The sequence below is a fragment of the Littorina saxatilis genome, linkage group LG4, assembly GCF_037325665.1.
Source record: "Littorina saxatilis isolate snail1 linkage group LG4, US_GU_Lsax_2.0, whole genome shotgun sequence".
NCBI classification, from domain to species: Eukaryota; Metazoa; Mollusca; class Gastropoda; order Littorinimorpha; family Littorinidae; genus Littorina; species Littorina saxatilis.
This window is the reverse complement of record NC_090248.1, coordinates 65972945-65988158: the sequence shown is the minus strand read 5'-3', so window position 1 is coordinate 65988158 and position 15214 is coordinate 65972945. Positions and strand designations below refer to the sequence as shown.

The 15214-nt window shown below is 38.2% G+C and overlaps 2 long non-coding RNA genes across 2 annotated transcripts; one reads left to right on the top strand and one right to left on the bottom strand.

Moving 5' to 3' along the window:
- Window positions 1-2780: 2780 nt before the first annotated feature.
- On the bottom strand, window positions 2781-8559 carry LOC138965414 (uncharacterized). The gene is made up of 3 exons (XR_011455448.1): window positions 6730-8559; window positions 5651-5815; window positions 2781-4330 (listed from the first exon to the last, which is right to left on the bottom strand). It is a non-coding gene; the product is annotated as an uncharacterized lncRNA (long non-coding RNA).
- Window positions 8560-11909: 3350 nt separating this feature from the next.
- LOC138965415 (uncharacterized) lies at window positions 11910-14854 on the top strand. The gene is made up of 2 exons (XR_011455449.1): window positions 11910-13060; window positions 13664-14854. It is a non-coding gene; the product is annotated as an uncharacterized lncRNA (long non-coding RNA).
- Window positions 14855-15214: the final 360 nt, after the last annotated feature.

Here is a 15214-nt window from a genome sequence, read left to right as displayed (position 1 = left end):
TTAATATACGACCACAGTACATTTAGTACAGTACATCCTAGTACACACCATGGAGGAAAAATCCCACCATAAATCATACATAAATGATTATCTTTATTGTTTTTCTTCTTGTGAATAAACACAAGAAAGAAATGGGCTGAACAAACACATACACGAATCACCGAGCCTTATATAAGCCTCAGTCACTGTGAGGACATTTGGGTAATAAACCACCAGTACGTGCAAGTACATCCTAAAAAGGGAAATGAATAATAGTCATCTATAAATGATTATTCTCAATTGAGAATCAAAATAATGAGGATATGGGTTTGAATAGTTGTCCCCTTTCAGTTTCCCCAGAACACCTCTCTAAAACCACAAAGAAGCTATCCTAGCAATTAGTGAAACTGTAAATATTGCCGAAAAGTACTACAATTGGGAGAGGTACTTAGGGATCTCTGGGCTGCCTACTGCATTTGCCGGGTTTGGCAGACCCTTGATTTTTACCCCCTATGCCACACAACGTGTCATTTTCACTTTTGTCGAGTCGCCACCCAACGCTCAAGCACCTGTCAGAGATCGTGCAAGGCATCCAACATGGCGGCGGATGAGCAATTCCAGAGAGTTACGACCCGTGATTCTCATACCGCGCGCGCCGAGTAGAAATGCTGTTGATAACTTGAGTTTCTGCAATGGGCCTATATCCGGTGTTTTCTGTAACCGGTTTGACCGGATATAAGAAAATATTGCAAGTCGACTTTCTTATAACCAGTCAATCGTTTTTTTCTATGTAAAATTGATGTTTTCACACTATTTTCGCCTTTACTTGTTTTTGTATGTTTAAACTGTATTACACACAAACACAGAGAACAAGAACAAGAACAAGAACAAATCTTTAATTGTCTAAGGCCACAGCCCCTTACAATAGTGGTTAAAATAACAGCAATAGTATCTGCACAGTTATAAATGTAATTGTTGAATCAGATGTCCAGTGTGTACAAACACCCCAGCCAGCAAAATTTTGCGCAGCGAATGCGTGTCGCAGTCGCCAAACTCTGCGTAACAACTGCACTGGACGCATGCGTAACGCGCGCGATTTTGCAAAGCGAAATACATGCGTGACACACTCGTTTTCCCTCAGATTACGCAGACCATACGCACCTCCAGCGCACGCTTATTTGACACCAAGACAAATTCGCACTCTCCACGCAGACGTCACGATTGCTTTACGCATTCTCACGCTATTAACGCGCTCTCCACGCAGACGACGCGATTGCTTTACGCATTTAACGCGCTCTTGACGCAGATGTCCTGATCATCTTACGCACTCTCCACGCAGATGTCACAAATTATTGACGCATTCTCAGGCATTACGCGCTTTTTACGCTCTCTTCACGCAGATGTCACAATTGCTGTACGCATTCTCACGCATTTGACGCACTCTCCACGCAGATGTCACAATTGCTTTACGCATTCTCACGCATTTGACGCACTCTCCACGCAGATGTCACGATTGACCTACACAATTTTACGCAGACCACACAACCGCTTTACGCACTCACAAACAAATAATGGTCAGTGCACAACATTGTATTGATCCAGAAAGACAAAGGTCAAGCGTGCAGGTTCGATAACAGAGATGATCATAATTATGTACAAGTTCTAAAACAAAAATGCAGTCAAATAAATTGATTAAAACAAAGGAGAGATTTGAATCTCGCTTATTGCCATTGTGACTTCCAGGTTTTAATTTCACTGCATTTTGACATACCAGCAGCACGGAAACAAAAATGATCAAAATACTATTCAAAGCAGAATTCAAATTGGCAGAACAAAGAATAAATAGAACAAAACCCTGATAGTCATCATCGATACGCCGTAGTACATGCAGTGAAGAATCCAGTATAACTTATAAGAGAGAATTTTGATGTACACTCGTCACTATATCACATTGATGTAAACAAATAAATAAATAATTGGCACAGCCTAGGCATAGGTAGCAGTGAGTTGTATCAACATGTTTGAATACAGAACAGGAACAAAAAGAGAAAAAAAGTTCTACAAGCCAGCTAATAGTTGAACTTCAGATTACTAATGATATCACAAACAAACACTTAGTTAATGCCCATTCTCCAGGGATCGAAATCCAGTCAATGTACACCAAACTAGGATAACACATACATTTAGAATCTATCACGACTGCATAAAACATTGGTATGCAATTCACAAAGCAAGGAACTTGAAACATGAACATTGACATTAAACGTATGTGCCCCACACACATTTCGGACAAGGCCAAAAAAAAAAATAGGTGTGGTTACGGTAACATAGCCAAAAAAAATAGGGTAGGTAGGTAGGCAATCACTTTTTTTTTTTTTAACTTTTTTTTCAAATGTGTACAAATTAAACCTACTTGACAGGGAAATAAGTATGCGACACGGGCGCTTTCGCTTTCATTGCGTTTTTTGCACTCGGTTTTTTTTTTGTTTTTTTTTTGTTTTGACAAATGTAATAAAAAGTTATAGGATCGGCCCCTAAAAATAGGGTAGGTCGGGTTACCGTAACCACACCTATTTTTTTTTTAGGCCCAAGGCAGCTGAACGAAATTCAGATGTGGATGGAGCACAAAATAATTAGATGGGGCGGCGTGAAAGCATACTGGGACAAGGAACAAGCAAGAGAAAGAGGATAAGAAGATAAAAGGAAGAACAAACAGAAGAATAAGAAAGAAAAAAACAAAATAAGAGAAGGAGAGAGAAAAAAAAAAGGAAAAAAAAAAAAAAAAGGAAAAAAAGGGAGACAATCATATGAATGTGTACCATTTAAATAAAAGAAATTACAAAAATTACTTTTAAAAAGGAGACATTTCAGGTTTTGATTTAAAGTGTGTTAACATATTCACATATACCAGTAACTTTGCATGGAAAAAAAAAGGTCACAATGATTTGAAGCAAATTCAAATGCCAGAGAAAAAACAGAACAAAACCCTGATGTCATCATTGATAATCAGTGGTACGTTCAGTGAAGAAAAAACAATTGACACAACCTAGACATGGGCAGCAGTGAGTTATCAAGTTTCACTACACAAAAGTAACAACTACAATAATGAAACAAAAGGTAAAATGCCAGCTAATAGTCAAAATTCAGAACAATATCAAAAAGAAACACTTATTCAATGCCCCTTCTCCACTGATATGTATAAGCACACCAACATGACATAAACTCATAAATTAAAAAAAAAACATGACATAAAACTCATAAATTAAAAAAAACTTATCAGACTGCGTAAAACATAGGTTTGCCATCTCAAAATGGATGTAAAACACGCAGCTTACTCACAAAATGATAGACAAGTCTCCAGCGGCCAGCTGCTCAGCAAACAAAATAAGGTGGCGAGGATCAATATAATTGAAATGCATTTTTTTTGCTGTTTCGGAGAGAACTTTGCTTCATTTACCTTACACTGCCTGCATTCAAGGGCTAAATTTTTATCAGGTGCACCAAGACTTACATCTATAGAAATCCAATCATAACGGTTTTAACAGCAAAAAAACAAATATATATTTCTAGTCTCGCTTCTAAATTCTCAACTCAACTCCAAAAAATAATAAAGAACAACAAAAACCCGCATCATGCATTGTCTCCTTCAAGCTGCCTAGGTTGTTTGCGTTCGACTCCCATAAATGACAAGGAATTGTTAAAACCTTTTCTTTCTATTTGTTCACTTTTTGTTTTCTTCTTTTCTGAACTCTTTATACTTGTATTTTATTCATTTTAATTTAGCCTGAAGGTTTGAGTCGTGTATTAAAAATCGAATATAGTGTGTAAGTGCCCTTGAACAGCTTTTCCAGAATCATGTATTCTATATTTTTAGTATGGGATACCCACAAGAAAAGTTCAAATGCATCCATGCGTCTCCACTGATAGTAATGGTAGTTGAGCACTTCCAGTTTAGTCTTCTGTCGTTCTGACACAACCTAAAAGGGTACATCATGTCTGAACATCATCTGTAGAAGAGTGTGACGTTTAAAGCTTAGCTTAAATAATGTCCAACAAAACCCCAGACTCTTCTGTACATTACCCATCAGCCACACAGACCTGAACTGTGAAATACAATTACTCACTAGCAATTTCTCAGGCGAGTCAAATCTTACATTCATCAAATTTTTGCAACTAGCATTGTAAATAAGCCTACAGAGATTACAAAGTTCAATTACTGCAAACCAAATCATGAAGGCTCTTCCATGGCCTGTTGTCTCTTTCTTTTATCACAGGCTTCCAAAAACCAGTCTTGAACGGCCGTCTTCAAGGTCTTGACCTGTGGCACCCGTACAGCTTCACGGAACAGCCTCTGCATGACAAAACAAAAAAATAACATGAACTTAGATCATCAAACAACTATCACTGATTTGAGAAAAGTCTCAAGTTTATTTCCTGACGCCTGTAAACTTGCTAAAAATCATACAGACACACAAACTTGCATACACACCATACGCTTTTACAACACACCAACTATACTTGAGTTAGGAAATTACAACACATTGTAATCCTTGTAGAAGAGAAGTAAAAAAAAATACCTACCCTAATATTTGTTTTAACCCTTTCGCTGCCAATCAAAACTTGGGTATGTGCATTCCTGACTGCCAGGGAATATTGGAGTTTGGGGTGTAATAATTCACAAAAAAATCTAGCTTCAAACTGGCAGTAGGTAGGTAAGTAAAACCTATGTTGTTTTTAAAGGAAATTGAACCAAGAATCTGTTTTTAGTGTCTAATCATGGAAATGATAATTAGTTTGGCTTATAATGATGTTTAAATATGAACTTTTGAAAAATCAGCCCGGCGCATCTTCCGGTGCCTGTGGATCAAACACAGGTGGCTGTTTTGCTCGCTCCAAGAAAGGATTATAATCACTGTCATCTACCTGTTTCCAACGAATTGTCCGAAAGAAGATCTCCCCCTTCCCCTGTCAGTATCCATAATCATTTGCACCGCCTGTAGCGTCAGTCCGGCTTTGTTTTTCCCTACTAGGGCCCGGTCGACAGTCACCGTTAGCCATTTTGACGAGTCGAGATTTCTCTCCCATACCCTGTCGACAAGGCCGAAAATAGCCTTCAAACGCAAAACCGCGTCACCATTTATGTTTATTCATGAGAATGAGGTATCCTACCAAGCCATTGGCTGCTATTTGTGTGTCAGCAGTGACGTAGCATTTCTGGAAAATCCCGGAACGGAGAAGACGGGTTTACCCGTCCTAAGGCGCTGCGGCTGCACAAGCGCATGACTGGTATACCCGTCATAAGGCAGTCAAGTGGTTAAAGTTACCTTTACTATGACTTTTTCTTTGGGGGCCTTCGGAAATTCATAATACATGTACTGTGACGTGCAGACGCATATGTGACGACATCATACCGTTTGCTAACATCCTTATTTCGTATGTAGTCGAAAATCCATGACACTGACAAATGAGCTCAGGAACTTGGCTTCTAGCAATTTAATGTTAAGCGTAAAAGCTTTGACAACTATCATTCACATGTGAAACATGGCAAATTTAAAATTGATTCCAAAGAACAAAATTTGAGACAGAAATAACTTGTTGTTTTGTAGACATGGATTTTATCTTCTTCCTAAAAGGACCAGGATGATTTTACAAATTATGAAAAACAACTCACTGTCGATGGCTTTTAGTCGCAGCGTACACCATGGTCTCTTTCCCTGCCCTCCCCCAGAGCCCCCTGTCAGCAACCGTGTAGCCTATGGAACACCTTCGTCATCACAGCATCAGTAGTCGTCTTTAGTTCATGTCCACCAACCACACCGAGCTCATGGTCATGGATCTGAAACAAACAAAACAAGCCAACTGAATTCCAAAAATCAAATATTCAGACAGCTCTTCTTCACATACAAACAATTCAATCTGGAAGCATCATACTGTCACCTGGAACAAAAAATCAATAATCGCACTTGCTTTAAAAAAAAAAGTTTTCAGAAGAGCAAATGGTGATTGAGTGTAGCATTGTCATAAAATGTAATCACACACCTCAGGTGACCTGCATCAATCATTCAATACTATCTCACAAATCTTCATTTGGAAAGCACAAACATAGTTAGAAGAGAGCGTCAACCGTGATACTATTCAGTGTGGACAATTTTTTTCTGACCCATAATCCGATGCCTACACAAAGTGAGAATCAGAACTCACAAGAAGGCACTGTTGCATGTTTGTGATTATTTGCTTGAGTGTAGCACTTGCAATTTTGAACTTGAGGAAACAGCGTAGCAATTTCTGTTACATCCCTGAAAACCTAGCAGATGGCAGCTCTGGCCACAGAGCAATATTTGCATTATTTCTCACAGATGCAATGATCACAGAAAACAAAGTGGTGCATGCATTTTCCGCACCCCACATGAGAAAAAGAGGCCCATCATTGTGCGTACCCATAAGCATAGTTTTATCATCAAAATGTGTTGGTTAAATTCACAAATGTGACCAATACGCATAAACCTTGCATGAATTCCCAGGATAATGGGAAACTGGTCATGACTGAGAACTGATGAACAGTTAAGATACACCCGTGAACCGTGATGACATCTGGCATCCTCCAAAAAGCACACACTCAAGGTAACATTTAAAGCCTAAAGAGCGTCTAACAATAACATGTCACTCTCACAAGATCTTGCTACAGTTATCTGGGGAAAATAGCACAGGCATGACTGGTCTGCTTTAACAATAGCATTCAAAGCCACCTACCAGTGATCACTCCTTCGACAGATCCATCATGTGCCTTCAACATCTTCCACACTCAACAGTAAAAAGATGACTCCATTGAACAGTAGCACAGGCTCTGGCTCCACCATGATTCTTTGGCGACCAATTACTAAATTAGTCGCATCAGGTCCATCTGCTCCTGTAGAACCTTCTCCAGCAGCAAGAACTGATGTTTATCTTGCCGCTCTGCTCTGCTCGTAGTCTTGTGTCCGCTGAATGGAAGAAAAGAAGAACAAAAAGACATTTACATGAAGCAATACATATTTTAGACAATCTGTCGGCCTGAAAAGAAACCATCAGCACTAAAAAACAATCTGAGCAAATGTTCAAAGTAAACGTGACATCTCTATATTTTTGAATGAATTCAGGAGAAGATGAGGAATATATATATTGCAATCAATTTTTAAAGGGGCATACAGAGTGGCATTTGATGGGGTAATCAGATGTAGGGACTCAGCAGTTGGAGATGAAAATTTGTGTGTGTATTTACTTCAAGCAGATTTTTTTTTTTTTTTTTTTTTAGACAGAAGAACAAACACACACTAAAAATCATTGTTTAAAGTTGAACTGACCTTAAATTTTCCTCCAAACACTAGAACTTTTTGTATTCATTCAAAAATATTCATCAAAAAGGTTAAATTTTAAATTCAATTTTGCAGACTTTGGATGAAAAGTTACTCTTCTCTGGCATCCCGCGGACACAGTTCACACTTTCTCATCAATGAGATGCCTGTGTTAATTAAAAACAAACATCAATAAAACTATTAAAATAAAATAAAAATTTAAATATAAAAATAAAATCGACCAACCGCCCCCACCCGATTTTTTTTCCCTTTGCTGGAAACAATACATTTGTTTCACTAAAACAGTAAAAGAGATCAGCTGAATTTGTTTGACACATCTGGTTATAACTAAAAGAATAAAACACAAAATAAGCCAAAGTCACAGAACAAAAAGACGCTGTCAGTGTCACTATCAATGACTCTAAATGAGACACTCATTGCTATCGAGCCATACCTGTTCATCTTCACCTTGCCGGGACGGAACGACAGTCTGCGTTACTGGCATCGGTGGCGGTGTTAAGGTCACTGTCCATCTCAGCTTTCTTCACCTTCAGTTCAAACAAGCAGTGAGCACCGTCATACTCAAGTCAAAGCTTTCTGAAAAAATAAATACTTGGAAGTTAAATAGGATCACATTGATTCCCAAACCTAACAGTAACAGTAACACGCAAACATCAAAACTGGAATATTAATTATTAAATATAAGCATCTCAATTTCACTAAATTAGTATATTTATTTTCTCTGTGATGTATTTTTTATTTTTTATTTTATTTCAAAAAAATCTGTTTTTCAACTTTATCACTGCACACGCTGACACAGCCTCTGCCTGCCTCTCTAGTCTATGCATGCCTCGGGAACAAGGGTAATTTTTCTCTTTTCCGAGACTCAGACACAGAATATTCCACTATGAGTCTATGTCAGTATGCGGAACTGAAAGTTGAACATCTGTGGAAAAATAAAAAGATACAAATAAAAAAAAACAGATTTATGAAGAGCCTATTAGTATTACTACTAAAGCTCCTGACAACTGCTGCCGCAATGACTCGACCAGATTAGGAACCAACCAAAGTTCACCAAGAAACAGACAATGAGACATAAAATGATAAACGAAAATTCAGTTTTTATGGTGCCGTGAGCGACCCGCGAATCGGGATTCGGATGGTATTTTCACTCTTCCACAACTCCTTAAAAACAAACCACTGCATCAATCAACTTTATGTTTTTGGAAAAGTTAGTTCATTCATCCATCTTTCAGACAAAACAAACATGAATGAATAGAACAGTGTTCTTCTAGGCGAAAAAAAAATCGAAAGTGTGAGAAATTCTCTCTGGAATCAAACTCGGAAGCCGAAGCCGCGAGCTATCAAAAATTCAAATTCCCAAATCTTTCCTTCAGTTGATCAACTTACCTATTCTTGAAAGAAGTCAATCTTCATTTCAGAGAGAAGGATAAGATTACCTTGCATCCAATAAGCAAGTCAAAAATACAAGTCAATATGAAGAAAAAGCAAAAAAACGCCGATACAATGTGGATTTGACAGACTTCTTGCCAACAGGAAGTTGGAGATTGTCTGATTGACAAGGGAAATAACTTCAATAAATTGCTCTTTTCAGTCAAGGTAACTGTCTCCCCTGAAATTGAACTTTCATAGAGATTTTCTTCCAAAGCAAAATAAAATAAAATGAAAATATGCTGAGAACAAATTTTATGTAACCATTAACATCAGCCTTTATTTTGAGTAGATAATTAGTTTCAAAGTTACTTTAGTTTACATTTTTTTGTTTAATCTGAATTTTTTAAATGTTTTTATCGTTTTGTTATGGGTGTTCATATAGATTTCAGTTATCTTTTCTGTTCATATAATATTTTTATTATGCTTTGCCTAGATTTTTCCACGACATTATTTTGTGGAAAGCTGATTCCTACAACAATACCAAATCCCCATTACAATAATTATATTACATGCTAAAACAATTATAATGATAATACAAATTAAAATAATCATATTTATTTTAAGATAAAAATAATCAGGATAACAATTAAGCAAATAAATGTTAGTAATAACAAAATGATTAAATAAAAATTAAATGGGAAAACCATTACATAAAATAAAAATATTTTTATTAAACTTTTAAATGCATTTTTTTTTTTAACCGAAACTGTCTTAAGATAAACTGAAAAATAACGGATTGAAAGTTTTTATGCAATTTTTTTTCTAAAAAAAAAAAATAGAAGTTTTTGAAGAAGAATAACTATTCATAACCAAAATTTAAAAGTAAATATTTTTTAATAACATAAAATATAATAAATTATTTCATGAAGTAAATGCATAAACCCACGGTATAAAATTAGGAAAAACAAAAATTGCAATCACCTTTTCATTGAATCCATGCGTGCTAAACACTGCGTGGTGAAGTCGTTTCGAATGCGACAATCTGCGTAAAAGTTGGCGAAAAGTAACGCGCGCGAAGCGAAGGTGTCACGAGGCCGTACGCATCCCCGCATGAAAAACGCAGAAATAACGCATGCGTCACGCAGAATCATGCTGGCTGGGACAGAGAGAGAGAGAGAGAGAGAGAGAGAGAGAGAGAGAGAGAGAGAGAGAGAGAGAGAGAGAGAGAGAGAGAGAGAGAGAGAGAGAGAGAGAGAGAGAGAGAGAGAGAGAGAGAGAGAGAGAGAGAGAGAGAGAGAGCAACAAAACCCAAGGAAATTTTATCTTTAAAACTTTTATTTCCAAAAGCAGTAAAACAAATAATGATGGTAATCCAGCTAACGGACGAATAACAGGCATTGATTCAAATAAAGAGAGAATGTCATATGTTTGACAATTTGCTACATCAGTCTCAGACGAAATAATGTGCAAATGTAATGATAATTCTTTCAGAGGGTTCGAATTATAATCACCATTTGTGATGTACCTCTTCAGACTTTTGAAATTGTTGAAAGCTCAGAGGAAATATTTTGATTGTCTTTCATAATTTGTGGTTTGGGTAGTCTCCTATAAGTAAGACTATCTCTGTCTATCAATCTGTCTGTCTGTCTCAGTGTCTATCTCATCCCCGCCCCACTCACCCCTCCTCCTTCGACTCAAATTGAGCTAGGAAATGAATAGTCATCTGTTTGGAGTGAAAAGAAATCAGAACATTCTGTTCTAAGTACATGTATACTAGAAAAAATATGAAAAATATATTCACCCATCTCGATATTCAATGGAGATTCATGCAGAGTTGTCTTTTGGCCCACTAGGCCTACTGATTGGCATCTTTTGCCTCGCTTCTGTGCAAGCACTCACACTAAATTAGAAAGGCCACATACATACGTGTAGATGTAAGCTTGCATGACCTCATGCATGGCAGTGACTACCCAAAATAACTTCCGTTTACAGAGTCCAATACAAGGCATACTTAAGCAATTTATCACCACTTCTACTTGACAATCGAAGACTATTCATCAATTGTAATTAGCTGTTTACCAGAAAAGAAAACTCAAACAAACAAACAAATCCCGAAATGTGGATCAAAGTAAATTGGAGCTCTAAAATTGTAAAAAAAAAAAAAATTATAAGGTATTCTGATTGAAATTTTGGCCAAGCAATCTTTGACGAAGGCCGGACTTCGGTATTGCATTTCAGCATGGAGGCTTACAAATTAATTAATGACTTTGGTCATTAAACATCTGAAAATTGTAATTAAAATTATTTTTTTATAAAACGATTCAAAATTACTCTTATTTTATTCTTCATCATGTTCTGATTCCAAAAACATATAAATATGCTATATTCGGATTAAAAACTCTGAAAATTAAAAATATAATAATTATGATTAAAATTAAATATCTGAAATCGTTTTAAAAACTATTTCATCTTATTTCGTGTCGGTTCCTGATTCCAAAAACATATAGATATGATATGTTTTGATTAAAAACACGCTCAGAAAGTTAAAACGAAGAGAGGTACGCTATACCGCGCCAACGGGCTCGTCACTTTCACTGCCTTTTGCACTAGCGGCGGACTACGTTCAGTTTCATTCTGTGAGTTCCACAGCTTGACTAAATGTAGTAACTTCGCCTTACGCGACTTGTTTTATTACTTCCCACGCTCATTGTGCGTTTTCAAGCAAAGTGTACTGTGTGCGTCTAGATTAAGGAACAGTGGATTCCCCACAATCTTAAGATTTGTCAAATTTGCCAGAAACTCCACCCAAATGGTCAGATCAAGAGTATCCCTTTGAACCAAAATTAATTAGAAAGATGAGATGTAGAGTCAAACAGTTTTTATATTGGTTCAAACACTTTCCTTCGTCATTTTTTATTGTCAGTATTTAATGACGGTATTTGTGCTTTCATAATAAATCGAGTTCTGGCGACCCATGTTGATATATATATATATATATGTTACAGGGAATAAGAACATTTAGGGAATAAGCTTAATCACTGAAATTTTAAGGGAATAGGCCTCTTCCCTGTTTCAACTGGGGAGTAAGCTTATTCCCTGAGAAAATCAGGGATTTAGCTTATTCCCTGAAATGGGAGGTCATTTTTTTTACTTATTCCCTGATTAGTTTGAAACACACAAACAGAAAGACGTGTAGGCTACATTTTATCATAAATAAATTCGATATCAGTGAGCTTTGATCACTCTTTAAAACCATCTTTTGCTTGGAAATGAGTTCTTTCTTGACTTTTACTCACTCTCTTGATAAATACAGAATGATTTCGTGAACTGTTGTCGGTGTTTGTGTTTTGATTTTTCCTCGGGCAGATTCAGTTCAATTGAAAAAGTCAGTCGAGTCTGTGATTCATATCAAGCAACATGGACGCGAAAGAACAAGTATTTCTTGAGGAAGTGCTACAAAATAAGGACAAAGCAAATAGATTACTTATGACCAGAGATGAGTAGCCTACCACAGAATTTTAGATGAAGTGAAGGAAGCAGCAGCGACAACAGCTACTAAAACCCAACATCAAAGGCACCTTCTAAGAAGGTATGAAATTCTTACCTGTGGGCAAGTATCCAAACTCGTTCTAAAGCGAAAGGACGAAACTGAGCAACCTAAACACTTCATATTTGTTGAGGAAATGTACGATGTTTTAAAGCGCATCCATGTTGTCACTGGCCATGGTGGCCGTGATAAAATGTTGAAAGAGGCTGGGAAAAAGTATGCAAACATAACAGAGGCCAGTGTCACTTTGTTCAAGTCTTTGTGCGTTCAGTGTCAGGAAAAAAAAAGAAGACCTACGATTAAAGGCATTGTTGTAAAGCCTCTCCTGTCAAAGTCGTTTGGATCAAGATCTCAAGTGGATTTAATTGACTATCAGTCACTTAAACAGGGAGGATACTCATGGGTTATGGTCTACCAGGAACATCTTACCAAGTTTTGCGTGCTTAGAGCCCTTACAACAAAACGAGCAGCAGAGGTGGCATACCAACTTTTAGACATTTTCCTTCTCTTCGGAGCCCCGCAAATTCTTCAAAGTGACAACGGTGCCGAGTTTTGTGCCAAAGTCATCACTGAGCTAAAAGAATTGTGGCCTGATTTGGTTCTTGTCCACGGGAAGCCCCGACATCCCCAGTCACAGGGGTCTGTTGAAAGAGCAAATTCCGACATTCTGGGATCTCCAGAGGCTGCACCCTCAACGACCGTGCTGGGATCTCCAGAGGCTGCATCCTCAACAATCGTGCTGGGATCTCCAGAGGCTGCACCCTCAACGATCGTGCCTGGACTTCCCACGTCCTTACTACAGCATGAGGTAAGCTGCTTATTTACTCTCTCTCTCTCTCTCTCTCTCTCTCTCTCTCTCTCTCTCTCTCTCTCTCTCTCTCTCTCTCTCTCTCTGTTTCATTATTTTCCTCAGATATAAGAGAGGTTTGCCCTGAAATGGGGCAGGAGTCTGGGGGCAACGGCCACATTCAGTAACCGACGTAGAAAACAATGCAGTATGCCTGAAAAAAACACTAAGCATTTAGATTACAATATACATATTTTACAGAGAGAGAGAGGAGAGAGAGAGAGAGAGAGAGAGAGATGCATGAGACAGGAAGAGTTGCATGAGAGAGAGAGAGCGAGAGAGAGAGAGAGAGAGAGAGAGAGAGAGAGAGAGAGATGCATGAGACAGGAAGAGTTGCATGAGAGAGAGAGAGAGAGAGAGAGAGAGAGAGAGAGAGAGAGAGAGAGAGAGAGATTTGTGGGTTGGGGTGAGGGATGGGGGGGGGGGGGGGGGTCGCCTTTATTTCAGAAAAATGTTCGTCACCTTATAATTATATTCCATAATAATTTATTCGCCATAAAACAATATATCTAAAATTAGTCTTTTGGCATGTCATCATTTCCAAGTGAATAATTGTTATTTCAGGTCATGGACTCTTCGAGCCAGGATCTTCAACGCCACCATCGGGACGTTCAACCCCAGGACATTTAACGCCAGCATCAGGACGTTCAACCCCAGGACCTTCAACGTCAGCATCAGGACGTTCAACCCCGGGACCTTCAACGTCAGCATCGGGACGTTCAACCCCAGGACATTTAACGCCAGCATCAGGACGTTCAACCCCAGGACCGTTTAACGCCAGCATCAGGACGTTCAACCACAGGATCTTCAACGCCAGCATCAGGACGTTCAACCCCAGGACCTTCAACGCCAGCATCAGGACGTTCAACCCCAGGATCTTCAACGCCAGCATCAGGACGTTCAACCCCAGGTCCTTCAATGTCAGGAATTGATAAGCATAAAAACAATATACTAGTCTCTCGTAAAAGGGCCTATCAGGGGCAAGAAAATCAGGCTGAAAGGATGGTGAAAAGAAGCAAGCAAATATTTCCTGAAGCTGAAGTTGGAGACTCGGTGACAGTCCCAATACCAGCAGTTGACCGTGGGAGATCTGACCCAAGAAACTTGATTGGCATAATCAAAGACAAAGACGACAAAGGCCTGTACACAATTGTGGTTAAAAGTGGGGTGCTCCAAGGCAAATATTCACGAAATCAATTTGATGTTTGCACATATTCCATGCACAATCTACAGGATATGAACGAGGAATGTTCTATTTCACTACGAGCAGCTGTGAGGCAAGAGTCGAACTGTGGGGGACAGGGGTACATAAAATGTAACTGCTCGGGATCAAAACGGTGCAAGACAAACCGATGCTCTTGCTTCAAGGCTCGCATGGCTTGCAACTCAAGATGCCATGCCCTCTTGACGTGCTCCAACAAAAATTGAAGATCACACTTTGAACGTGCTGTGGTAGATTGAAGAAATAAAAAAACAGAGCTTTGGACTTCAATTGTTTGCTTCAAGTCGCGGATAAAGTATGAAGTCAAGTCACTGTAGGTGATTTTCATGTTCAAATTTATACAATCTGTACTTTGCATGATTTGAATGTATACGTTCGTGTTCATCAGTATCAACCAGTCCGCAGAATATGTAAATGTTTTGACATGTTGCCCACTTCTTATTAGGGCTTTCATTGTTTGTGTGCAGCAATATTTTTATCTTGTATTTTGATCCTTGTGTATTCATGAATAAACCAATGTTTAAAGCAACAAATCTTGTATTAGTGTTTCTGTTTGTGTGCTTTAAACTAATCAGGGAATAAGCCAAAAAAATGATCTCCCATTTCAGGGTACAAGCTAAATCCCTGATTTTTTTAGGGAATAAGCTTACTCCCCAGTTGAAACAGGGAATAAGCCTATTCCCTTAAAATTTCAGTGATTAAGCTTATTCCCTAAATTTTGTTATTCCCTGTAACATACACAGTTAAGAGTAGAAAAAATTAGTATTTAGTGTAGGAGGAGGGTTGGGGGTGGGTAGGGAGGGGGTGGGTATGGTTTACTTTGAGCAGGTCGGTTTCAGTTTTAATAAACAATTTTAGAGAATTGTGTATTTTATATTTGAGTCTTTCGTGTT